Here is a 12,897-nt window from a genome sequence, read left to right on the forward strand (position 1 = left end):
AAAATTTAAGTATACATTACTAAACAGGAAAGCAAAATTGCATATTAAATAAGAACATCAAGAAATGCAACTGGAACGGAACAGCAAGGTAAGAGGTAGTTCAGATTTCTAGGAACTTCAAATTATGTACAAATGAGTCATGACAAATAGCGAGGAGAAGAGGTGAGTGGAAAAACGGATTAGTGTGGGTGAAGATGGGTGCGATTTTAAGTTGGTGATCAAGCCGTCAAGACACATGTCACAAGCTAGTCTGATATTTAGAGTCACGTGGGACAACCGATTGGAGTAAAGTTTATGAAAGAAGGACAATAGTGTCAGAAGCCTGCGTATATTGAGAGGAGCTAAATTAATCTAATATTTGATTTCCGTAACTAGATGTATGCGAGTAGTTTCTTGTGATGAAGCGAGCAACATTATTTTGCAGAGACTCTAGTTTGTGTTCGAGGTAGGCCTCATGTGTGGATTCTAAATTAAGAAGGCATATTCGATTTTAGAGCATACTAAGGTGGTGTAAGCCAGAAATTTGGTCTCTGAGTTAGACGAGTGCAAATAGTGCCTTATGAAGCCAAGTGATCTGGTTGCTTTAGTAGAGTGTTCTAGTTTGCCGTTTTTACACTCGGCTAAGCAGCTGAGCGGAGCGAAAGCGTGAATGCACATGCGCCCTCCGCTTAGCTGCAAGCAGGCTGGTGGAGTCAGAAACACGGTCCGCTTACAAGCTGCCTGAGCAGAAGGTTGCTGCCATTTTTTTCTAGCAAGGGTGGTCGATGCACACACCCACTCTGGCACGTGCATCGAGGCACCTTGCCTGCCTTGCTCTTTACAAGACAGATTTGCACAGACGAAGACTTATGTCTGCTAGAAGGTGCGCATGCTGACCCATTTGAAAACCTCGCAGCGCGGGAGTATGTGATGCATGCTGTGCAACATGTTGGCATCAGAAAGGATCAGATTGGATGCAAAATGCAAGCTCGCTGGCTATCACGTGGCATTTCCCCAAGATGGGGCTTTATTTTCCACTGGATAAAATGGACCAGTAATGCATTACAAGTTCACGTTTAGATGCTTTATGGACAAATAAGCTATATGTATTCATTTTACTTATAAAAGTTTTACTTATAGGTGCTTTTATTTTGTTTCATTACCCTGAATTCGGCCAGAAGGCACTGCAAATACGAAAGGAACATCAAGCGGAAAGCCAGAGGCGCCGAGATAATCTCGTGGCTGGCAGCAATGGAAAATAAACCTGCTATGAGTAACTACTGAAGAGGAAATAACAATATCGGGAAAGAAACAATCTATTATAACTCAAAGGGAAGCTTATTACTTTCTGAAATGAGCTCGGGATGCCTTAGAACACGCACTTATACAGCAAGATATAAGAAGGAAGAAGCATGTGCTTGCTGCGGTAAAGCTAGGGAAACAATAGAGCATGCTTTACTAGAATGTGAAATATCTCCCCAGCAGTAGATTTAGGCACCACTGGCCTATATACCATTAATAAAATATATCCAGAGAGGGAGATTAAGATGGACTGCAATGATTGCAATGGCATCATTGGAATCAGACATACGCTGGCGGGGTGTCCCGCGACTCTCCCCAAACTCGTTGAAGAATGGACACAGTGGGAGAAAAGGATTCAAAGCCCATTGTTTCAGGACCAACTAAGGGCAGTCCAGGGGGCCCATGATGTCGCTGAAAGGCTTGGCCTGACAGTGCCAACGTGGGAGCCTTGGCTTGAGAAGTCTAGCCTTCGGACATCATTACAATAAAAGTTTTCACACACATACACCACTGGCCTGCTTGAAGCACTTGGGTTCAGCAAGAGCAGAGGGAAAGTAAAAATGTATGCAGCAAAGATTGGTAAGCAGCAAATGGAAGATTGGTGGACAAAAAGTAGGGAAACGTCAAACAACAGAGGCTTGCAAAGACAAAGTTCAGGAAGTTTGGTTATGGGAAGTCATCGTGGGTTTTTTTTTCTTTGTTAACATAGGTAGAACATTAGGCAATACAAGAGCTTCATGGCGCAACCCACACATCTTTCCAAAGGGGACACTCATAGCACCTATCCATCCGTCCCTCTGCTCCGCTAGGCTAGACATACAACTAAAACATGCAATCACCCACCACTCCACCATGTGGCTTAGCGGGGCAACTTGGAGCGGGGTGGACCGTAATGACACTAAACTAAAACACTCTAGTGAAAATCACATCTACGCAAATGTTCCATGACAGATCGGATGACAAATGAACACCCAGATATCGTGAATACCGAGGCTACGGGCATGTTTTATAATTATGCAATTGCATAACACGGGTTTAGCTGTAGTCCCGAATCTGATAGCTTTTGTTATATTAATGTTGATTTCCGCTTGCTTACTGCCCCACTTACGAAGATTGTCTAAGTAAGATGGAAGGTAGCAGGTGTCCTCAGGGTTAGTAGATCACGCAATCATCAGCGAATAGTCTATGAAACGCCTACCATTACTAATATCGTTAATATAATCTAAAAACAAAATAGGCCTGAGCATGGAACCTTGCGGTACTCCAGATTTGACATGATTTAATGGAGACAAATGGTCATTGATGAAAACTGATTGCTACCGGTTAGTTAAAAAGATGGTAGTCCACCTAGTTATCCTCACATGTTAAGATCTGTCAGTTTATGAATAAGCCAGAATTGAGGAACCTTGTCAGAAGCCTTCGCGAAGTCTAGAGATATTACATCGATTCAATAAAAAGAATGAGTGGAATTATGCAAGTCATTAATTCAAATCAATCGTGTAAAAGTCCATGCCGACTGATAAAGAAAAAGTTATGTTCTGTAAGAAACTTCATTAGAGCAGATGAAATGATGTGTTCGAGAAGTTTGCAGCACATGCTGGTTAAAGAAATTGGTCTGTAATTTGATGGGTTAGACGAATCACCATATTTAAATATGAGAATTATGCAAGCTGCCTTCCAATCATTTGGGACGCATCCCGTGTCAATACATTGCTGAAAAAGCTTGGCTAAAATGCGACATATTGCAGGTTTGGATATCTTAAGAAGTTTAGGGCAGATGCCATCACGACCAGGAGCAGAGTTAGTTGGAAGACAATCGATACAGGACTGTACTACTTCAGAAGCGATATTAATGTTGTGCATGCTTGAATGCAAAATAGGGGCCTGAAAGCTACTAGGTACAGGAGTCTCATCCGTGAAAACGGATGAAAAAAAACTTGTTGAATTCAATAGCAACACGTGCCAGAGAAAGAATGTTACCATCCTTAGATAACGGTACCGTCAAGTTCGATAATTTGGGTTTCCAAAATTTTTGTGTCATTGCTAAGCATGTCTGAAATGTCATGGTTGAAAAATTTATCTTTGGCTGTTGTTGTTACGGTCCTGCATAAGTGTGCGTGCTCACGATAGGGCCTCCAATCTTCCACAGATGCTCATAGTTCAGCTCTGCGATATTGTCACGTGGTAGTGACGGTGAAGAAAGAAGCAATACGGTGGAATACAAAACTAGCTTTTATTGGGCGAACCTGTGCCCACAAAAACAGGCTACACTTATAGCACAACGATAGCGGCGAACACGGTCGGCGATCGTCGGGAAACTGATTAGCGGGTCAAGCGCGTCGGCTTTTATAGATCAGTCGTCGAATGTTCCAGATTAACTGATGGGACCCGCGTGTCTTCCACAAAGTTCTACACCATTCGTGTCACGCGATGAAATCTGATAACACAAGGTTCGGCGACAACAGACACGCGGATAGAAGCGTCGATAACTTTCCAGAAACGTCGGATACATGCAGGCGCGTCCCTCGCTGTGCGATTACAGTTGTTAAGCGGCGAAACGTGGTTGCCCGATAAAGATAAGTACACGTGTCATTACCCCCCTCTTAAAAAGCATCGACCCGATGCTGCTAACAAACGAAAGTAACAAAGAAAAGCACTCGTAGCAAAGAAAACAACAAACTAAGGAAGTTCATTAGCGTCCGTAAAATGGTTTAAGGCGCACCACGTGGACCACTTCAGATCGTGCGCGGCGCCGCTGTGAGTGCGAAATGCCGTCTGGCACGACCTCATAGTCTAGTGCGCCAATACGTCGGATGACCTTGTAGGGTCCGAAATAGCGTCGCAGCAGCTTCTCACTGAGTCCTCGCCGGCGTATCGGGGTCCATACCCAAACACGGTCGCCGGGCTGGTACTCGACGAAGCGTCGTCGGAGGTTGTAGTGTCGGCTGTCGGTACGCTGCTGGGTCTTGATCCGTAGGCGGGCGAGCTGTCGGGCTTCTTCGGCGCGCTGGAGATAGGTAGCGACGTCAAGATTCTCCTCGTCAGTGACGTGCGGCAGCATGGCGTCGAGCGTCGTCGTCGGGTTCCTGCCGTAAACCAACTTGAATGGCGTGATCTGTGTTGTTTCTTGCACCGCCGTGTTGTAGGCGAAGGTGACATACGGCAGGACCGCGTCCCACGTCTTGTGCTCGACGTCGACGTACATTGCTAGCATGTCGGCGAGGGTCTTGTTCAGGCGCTCCGTGAGACCATTCGTCTGGGGATGGTAGGCAGTTGTCCTCCTGTGGCTCGTCTGGCTGTACTGCAGAATGGCTTCGGTGAGCTCTGCTGTAAAAGCCGTTCCTCTGTCGGTGATGAGGACTTCTGGGGCACCATGTCGCAGCAGGATGTTCTCGACGAAAAATTTCGCCACTTCGGCTGCGCTGCCTTTTGGTAGAGCTTTGGTTTCAGCAAAGCGGGTGAGATAGTCCGTCGCCACGATGATCCACTTATTCCTGGATGTTGACATCGGAAACGGCCCCAACAAATCCATCCCAATCTGCTGGAATGGTCGACGAGGAGGTTCGATCGGCTGTAGTAATCCTGCTGGCCTCTTCGGTGGTGTCTTGCGTCGTTGACAGTCTCTGCATGTCTTGACGTAACGGGCGACGTCGGCGGTCAGACGCGGCCAGTAATACTTTTCCTGTATCCTCGATAGCGTCCGGGAGAATCCGAGGTGCCCAGCGGTTGGATCGTCGTGTAGGGCGTGCAGTATTTCTGGACGGAGCGCTGACGGCACCACAAGAAGGTAGCTGGCGTGGACTGGTGAGAAGTTCTTCTTCACGAGCAGGTTGTTTCGTAGCGTGAACGAAGACAACACGCGCTTAAATGCCCTAGGGACAACGTCGGTGTTCCCTTTCAAATACTCGACGAGGCCTTTTAGCTCCGGGTCTGCTCGTTGCTGTTTAGTGAAGTCTTCCGCGCTTATTATCCCAAGGAAGGCGTCGTCGTCCACGTCGTCTTGCGGCGGGGGATCGATTGGGGCGCGTGATAAGCAGTCGGCGTCGGAGTGTTTTCTTCCGGACTTGTATGTTACCGTTACGTCATATTCTTGTAGTCTGAGGCTCCACCGCGCCAGCCGTCCTGAAGGGTCCTTTAAGTTAGCTAGCCAACACAACGCGTGGTGGTCGCTGACGACTTTGAATGGCCTGCCATAGAGGTAAGGGCGGAATTTAGCTGTAGCCCAAATGATGGCGAGGCATTCCTTTTCAGTCGTAGAATAATTGCTTTCCGCTTTTGACAGCGACCGGCTAGCATACGATATCACCCGTTCAAGTCCTTCTTTCCTCTGGACTAGGACGGCGCCGAGGCCTAGGCTACTGGCGTCAGTGTGGATTTCAGTATCGGCGTCCTCGTCGAAGTGTGCAAGTACCGGCGGCGACTGCATGCGTCGTTTGAGTTCTTGAAATGCGTCGGCCTGCGGCGTTTCCCAATTGAACTTGACATCAGATTTCGTTAGATGTGTTAGCGGCTCCGCGATGCGCGAAAAGTCCTTGACAAAGCGCCTATAGTAGGCACACATGCCAAGGAATCTGCGCACTGCCTTCTTGTCGATTGGCTGCGGGAACTTTGCGATGGCAGCTGTCTTCTGCGGGTCGGGGCGCACTCCAGATTTGCTAATGACATGGCCTAGGAATAGAAGCTCATCGTAAGCGAAGCGACACTTTTCCGGCTTCAGGGTGAGCCCTGATGACTTGATGGCCTCTAATACTGTCGCAAGCCGCTTAAGGTGATCGTCGAAATTTCCGGCGAAGACGACGACGTCATCCAAGTAAACAAGACAGGTCTGCCACTTCAATCCTGCTAAAACCGTGTCCATCACGCGCTGGAACGTTGCAGGCGCCGAGCACAGTCCAAATGGCATAACCTTGAATTCATAGAGGCCGTCTGGCGTGATGAAGGCGGTCTTTTCGCGATCCCTTTCGTCGACTTCTATTTGCCAGTAGCCAGACTTGAGGTCCATCGATGAGAAGTATTTAGCATTGCAGAGCCGATCTAATGCGTCGTCTATCCGTGGGAGGGGGTATACGTCTTTCTTCGTGATTTTGTTCAGTCGACGATAATCGACGCAGAAACGTAGGGTCCCGTCCTTTTTCTTCACTAAAACAACTGGAGACGCCCACGGGCTTTTCGACGGCTGGATGATGTCGTCGCGCAGCATTTCGTCGACTTGTTGACTTATAGCTTCGCGTTCTCGCGTCGAAACTCGGTAAGGGCTCTGGCGTAGTGGTCGAGCGCTCTCTTCGGTGATTATGCGATGCTTTGCGACTGGTGTTTGTCGAATCCTTGGTGACGTCGAAAAGCAGTCTTTGTATCGTCGAAGCAGACTTCTGAGCTGTTGCTGCTTAATCACGGGGAGACTTGGATTTATGTTGAAGTCTGGCTCGGGAACTGCGGTCGTCGGGGTAGATGCAACAGAATCCGAGAGGACAAAGGCATCGCTGGTTTTCTGTATTTCCTCGATGAATGCGATCGTCGTGCCCTTGTTGATGTGCTTGAACTCCTGGCTGAAGTTTGTCAGCAACACTTCAGTTTTCCCTCTATGCAGTCGAGCGATCCCTCTTGCGACGCAAATTTCACGGTCGAGTAGTAGACGTTGGTCGCCTTCGATGACGCCTTCTACGTCAGCGGGTGCTTCGGTGCCGACCGAAATAACGATGCTGGAGCGAGGCGGGATGCTCACTTGATCTTCGAGCACACTCAAGGCGTGGTGACTACAAGGGCTCTCCGATGGTATCGCTTGATCTTCCGACAGCGTTATTGACTGCGACTTCAGGTCGATGATTGCGCCGTGTTGGTTCAGGAAGTCCATGCCGAGAATGACGTCTCGTGAACACTGTTGAAGGATAACGAAGGTGGCAGGGTAAGTCCGGTCATGAATGGTAATTCTTGCCGTGCAGACTCCAGTCGGCGTAATGAGGTGTCCTCCAGCGGTCCGAATTTGGGGGCCCTCCCATACAGTCTTAACCTTCTTCAACTGGGCGGCGATGTGTCCACTCATTACGGAGTAATCGGCCCCTGTGTCGACTAAGGCAGTGACTGCGTGGCCGTCGAGAAGCACGTCAAGGTCGGTGGTTCTTTGTCTGGCGTTGCAGTTAGGTCGTGGCGTCGGATCACGGCTGCGTCGTGTTGAACTGAAGCTGGAACGTCGCTTCGTCAAGTCGTCTTTCGTCGGTGTAAACTTGGCTTCCTGACTTCGTCGGGACCGCGGCGTGTCATCATTAGGTCGTCGAGATGGTTTCTTCGTCGACTTCGTCGGCGGCGGAGGATCTTCGTCAGTTCGACGAACAGCAACCGCACCTCCATCGGTTGCTGCTTTTAGTTTTCCGGATATGGGCTCGCAGAGCGGCCCCGGGCTGGGCCGGTGTATGGTCGGTGCTGCGGTGACAGGTAGCGGCCTGGTGACGGCGAACGGGACGGTCGTCGAGGGCTCCACTGAGTAGCGGCGAGGTAGTCGGCGATGTCACGAGGGCGTTCACCTTCCCTCGGGCGCTGTGCGTTCACGGCGAAGCCTCGCAATCCCAGGTCGCGGTATGGGCATCGGCGGTACACGTGGCCGGCTTCGCCGCAGTGGTAGCAGAGCGGGCGGTGGTCGGGGGCGCGCCAAATGTCCGTCTTCCTCGCGTAGGTGCGCTGGGCGACGGGTGGGCGCGCTGGCGGCGGCGGCGGTGGACGACGGAATTGTGGCGTTACAGGGCCCTGGCGTTGTCGCGGAGGGGGAGCTTGACGGCGTGCGACGGCGGCGTAAGTCATCGCTTGTGGTTGCACCTCAGGAACTCCTAGCGATCGGTGCACCTCTTCTTTCACGATGTCGGTGATCGAGGCCACTTGAGGCTGCGACGATGGCAAGACCTTGCGCAGTTCTTCGCGCACGATGGCCCTGATGGTCTCGCATAAATCGTCCGTGGCCAGTGATTGAATTCCGGAGTAGCTTGTTGGCTTGGTGCGTCGGTCAAATTGCCGGTTCCGCAATTCCAGTGTCTTCTCGATGCTCGTCGCCTCACGAAGAAACTCGTCGACGGTCTTCGGTGGGCTTCTTACCATACCGGCGAAAAGTTCCTCCTTTACACCACGCATCAGTAGACGTACTTTCTTCTCCTCGGACATTTCTGGGTCGGCGTGGCGGAACAGACGGCTCATTTCCTCAGTGAAAATCGCGATCGTCTCATCCGGCAGCTGCGCTCTTGTCTCCAGTAGAGCTTGGGCTCGCTCTTTTCGCACGACGCTTTGAAATGTTTGCAGGAAGCCGCTTCGGAAGAGGTCCCACGTCGTCAAGGTGGCTTCTCGATTCTCGAACCACGTCTTGGCGGCGTCCTCCAATGCGAAATAGACATGTCGTAGCTTGTCGTCGCTTGCCCAGTTGTTAAACGTAGCGACCCTCTCATACGTTTCCAGCCAGGTTTCCGGGTCCTCAAATGTGGAACCGCGGAACGTTGGTGGTTCCCTGGGCTGCTGCAGCACGATGGGGGACGCCGGGGCTGCCATTGCGGTTGCCTTGGCCACAATCTTCTTGGTCTTCTCAGGTAGAAGTCCGTGCTCCGGGGGCAGCTGTTGAAGACGGCGGCTTGCTCGGTGGTCCGGGACTACGTTGGTGTTCTGTTTGTGGTCTGGGCTGGGATCACGACTTGTCGGGGGCGTCCTGTACATGGACGAAAAGCACCTCCACCAGATGTCACGTGGTAGTGACGGTGAAGAAAGAAGCAATACGGTGGAATACAAAACTAGCTTTTATTGGGCGAACCTGTGCCCACAAAAACAGGCTACACTTATAGCACAACGATAGCGGCGAACACGGTCGGCGATCGTCGGGAAACTGATTAGCGGGTCAAGCGCGTCGGCTTTTATAGATCAGTCGTCGAATGTTCCAGATTAACTGATGGGACCCGCGTGTCTTCCACAAAGTTCTACACCATTCGTGTCACGCGATGAAATCTGATAACACAAGGTTCGGCGACAACAGACACGCGGATAGAAGCGTCGATAACTTTCCAGAAACGTCGGATACATGCAGGCGCGTCCCTCGCTGTGCGATTACAGTTGTTAAGCGGCGAAACGTGGTTGCCCGATAAAGATAAGTACACGTGTCAATATATAGGTTTCACATGCGTCGCAAACCAAGTGCTTTCTGTGCAGGCTGTTATTTTGAATTTTGGAATATGCTTTTCTTTTTAAGTGTGATCAGCCCATTATGAAGAAAAACACAGTTTGTGTTTATGTTGCAATGAGGGAATGACTGCAAGAAGCCAACAGAAAAGGTGGAAAGGTCACTAACAAGCCCGCTGACATTCACGCGGGTGTAATCAAATATTAATTTCTTTCTATTTTCATGTTTCTTTAGGGCACCTATGAATTCACAATGCAAGATATTGTGGCCACTGATACCATCCAATACATTTTCCGTAACATTATTTGGTTCTGTGGCTGGTATGAGGTCAGAGTGAATCACCATGAGTGGGAACAGAAACAATTTGATGCAAATTGAAAGTTGAGACAGGAAAATATTGGCATTGACGTTTTTCTTGTGCCATACAGGGGTCGGCATCAATGCCATTCATATTGTGTCGATAAATCGCCGACAAGAAATATTGGTGATGTCGGGTACTTGTTCTGGACAAAACTTAAAGACTTGTTTAGATAATCCGGAAAGTAGTGGGATGGATCAAGTGGACGATAGCAGACTCCAATGACAGAGGTAGAATGTGTAGGCAGACAGAGAGCAACCCTTACAATTTTGAGGCAGGAATTAGTTTCAATAACGCAAGCTTCCAAACTAGATTTTACTGCGATTAACACACCGCCACCTCTCGATTCAGTTTTATGTTTTCTAAATAATGAAAACTGACGAGACAAGGACGATCCAAAATGTCGAATGACAACCAGGTTTTGGTGCCTAGAACGTCTACTGAACAGGATTCAAGATAAGAACAGAGGTGATCTTGCTTACGAAATAAGCTGCGGAAGTTTGACACAAGAATTGACACACATGCATCACAGCGTTCATTTTTTACATCACTGGGTTTTCACGAGGACGTGACGTTTCGGGAGGGCACTTACTTCATTAGTGGTATGGTCAAAGACAAATCGTGTAGTTTAGTAGAAGCTTGTCAAACAGAAGCTTGAACCTTTCAGCGGGCTTCTGTTTGGAACGTCTGAAATCTCTGAGTTTCTGGACTGCATCCTCATTGAAAAATCCTTATCAATCCACATGAGACGATTCAAACCTTTTTTAGTTTAAATGCATTTTTCAGTATGTGTTTTCTTTTTTTAAGTTTAGGAATTTCACAATTATCAGCCAAGTATAGCCTTGTCTTTTCTGTCCTATTCTATGGGCACGTTCAATTTCACCAGCTGCAATGCCTAAATATTTAGAAACTAACTCAGTTACAAGCCCTTCCTTTTCCTGCCACGTCTCTGAGTCTTGCTCAATGACTGCTTTAAAGATAAGGTTGTTGTGACGCAATCTGTTACTGAGGTCGTCTACCACCAAACTTGTGTTGCAATTGTCCTGATTTTATGCTTTCCAGTTTGTCCTGGGTGTCAAGCATATGAATTACCTCGTGACGCCAGAGGTTCCTTCCATTTAGGAAAGGAGTTCAGCAACATTCGTTTGGACGTCTTTTACTTTCCCTAGGATGTCTTTCTGAAATTTTCCATTACAGGCTGCCGTATCCTTGAAAATGGGTTGATAATGACATTGGGCTGCGTGGAGATGAGCAAGTGATACAATGCTTAAGCGTACTTAAGTCCCAGAGGAGTTTCTGCATGAATTTTTCAATTGTTTATGAAGGTTTCTTACCTATTCAAAGAAAAGTGTTTGCAACATACTGACGTGGTATAATTGGCTGCTGCTGGCTGTTGGCCTTGGTGTCTTCCTTTGCTGTTGAGCAGCATTTAGTGAGTGCACAGTAATAATGAGCTGCACCAAATGGCTACACATTACTGCTGTACTACTCGAACTATTCCAAAAGGGCCAATTTTTCTGCTCCAACATGCACCATGACTACTTATTTCCTAGCCCAAATCCTTAACTGGCTAGGCCACCGCTGCATGCTGACACACCACCCACTGTGGGTGTGGGCTGTATTAGCCAAGTCTCAGTAAGACAAAAATAGCTGTGGCACTGTTCTTTTTGAGCTTTGTTATTTAATGAAAAGGCTTTGAATTCAGGCCACCAGTGCCACAATAAAGTATTCCTATTCCAGCCGCACTACTTGTTAGAGCTGCATGCCACCTGCATTACTAGCTGGGCCAGTCACTTGAAATCGGTGGACTATAAGGTTAGAGTAGAATCAAACAGAAGACATTTTTTTGATATACTGGCTTTGGACGTCCCCAAATTTTTGGGATGGGCCTGCTATAAATTTTACGTATTCATAACATGGGAAGGTTATGACGACATGTAACCCAGGCAGGCAATGCTTTTGGAAACGAACTTTAAACTTTGCCACTCCGACAGTGGTGAATAGAGTGATCTGTTGTCATGTTGAGCAGTACTGCTCAACATCTGACCGCTGGATGTATTGTGTCACTGTTCATTATTTATTACATGTGCTTATAACATGTGCTCCAAAAAGATGTTACAATCATTGGTGCAATCTACTAATACCAGCTACTTTCGCAATGTCTCTGTAGGCATCTCTTTAAATCTTTTTATGTCTAACACGATACACGAGGACTCCCCTGCAATCACTGACACAGAAATAGTACAGTGTAGTTCTAAAACAAATGTGCTTAACTCATATTGGTGACAACAAATAGTTTAACATTGGTGCTGTCATAGGTCTGGTTTGCCATTACAGCTGATGTCTTGTGGTTGATTATAGGAGTTCTTTAACAGCAAGGTCCAGCATTACTAGAGCTTTGTTTAAAGGGCAGCCACTTGGACAGTGGTACGCTTGGACTCGGGTGTAAGTAGTTTAATATTGATGCATAGGCTTTGAGGTGACCAGGGTCAGGCTAGTGTATATAATTTTTATCCTGTTCTATTTTCTTTCGCATCACTCGCACTTCATTCAGTGTTACTGCATAGATGGTGTGTTGAATGATAGGAAGGAAATAGAATCATATGTATAATCTTGGCCAAGATGGCCTTGGAGTATGTTTAAGCCCAACTTTAGGTACACATGATTCCCAGCTTGGGTGAGCATACCGAGATAACTGTCCAGGTTGAGGTTCATTCCGATATGCTGTTAACGCTTCTTTGAGTAATCGTATAAACATGACTGAACAAAAATCTCTGTGGTTTTTAAAAACCCATCAAAGCCAGAGACTCAGACTGGTGGTCATGATACGGGCATTTCACGATACCTTGTGAAGCATAACTTCCAGACCGGTGACAGACGAAGTAGAAATGCTTCTTTTTCAGGTGGCCGCAAGTCTCTGTACCTGTCCTTGCAATGAAGTGACTGCGTGTGTCTTTCTCCACCTTTTCCTTCTATGACTTGAAAGCTGATCAGGATAATAAAATAAAGCAAATGTTACATGTATGCAGTGTGTCAAGGGGAATCAGTTTATTGTAAGCCCACGTTGGCTGTGCAGAATATCTTATGGGGTAATTTAGAAGAAAAAAGAAGATTA

At 47.8% G+C, this 12,897-nt stretch overlaps 1 protein-coding gene and 1 long non-coding RNA gene across 7 annotated transcripts in view; one reads left to right on the forward strand and one right to left on the reverse strand.

Moving 5' to 3' along the window:
* Positions 1–12,897, forward strand: part of LOC126530503 (uncharacterized) — a 58,026-nt gene that overhangs the window by 35,915 nt on the left and 9,214 nt on the right. The window lies entirely within an intron of this gene.
* Positions 1–12,897, reverse strand: part of LOC126531171 (uncharacterized) — a 38,017-nt gene that overhangs the window by 6,711 nt on the left and 18,409 nt on the right. For 4 of the 6 annotated variants that reach the window (XR_011891383.1, XR_011891381.1, XR_011891384.1 and 1 more), the window contains exon 2: positions 12,628–12,768. This is a non-coding gene — a long non-coding RNA (uncharacterized lncRNA). Of the gene's footprint in view, positions 1–12,627; positions 12,877–12,897 lie in introns of those variants that run through there. The other 2 variants (XR_011891379.1, XR_011891382.1) reach the window with 2 other exon arrangements.

The sequence above is a fragment of the Dermacentor andersoni genome, unplaced genomic scaffold (genome assembly GCF_023375885.2).
Source record: "Dermacentor andersoni unplaced genomic scaffold, qqDerAnde1_hic_scaffold ctg00000044.1, whole genome shotgun sequence".
Classification (NCBI taxonomy): domain Eukaryota; kingdom Metazoa; phylum Arthropoda; class Arachnida; order Ixodida; family Ixodidae; genus Dermacentor; species Dermacentor andersoni.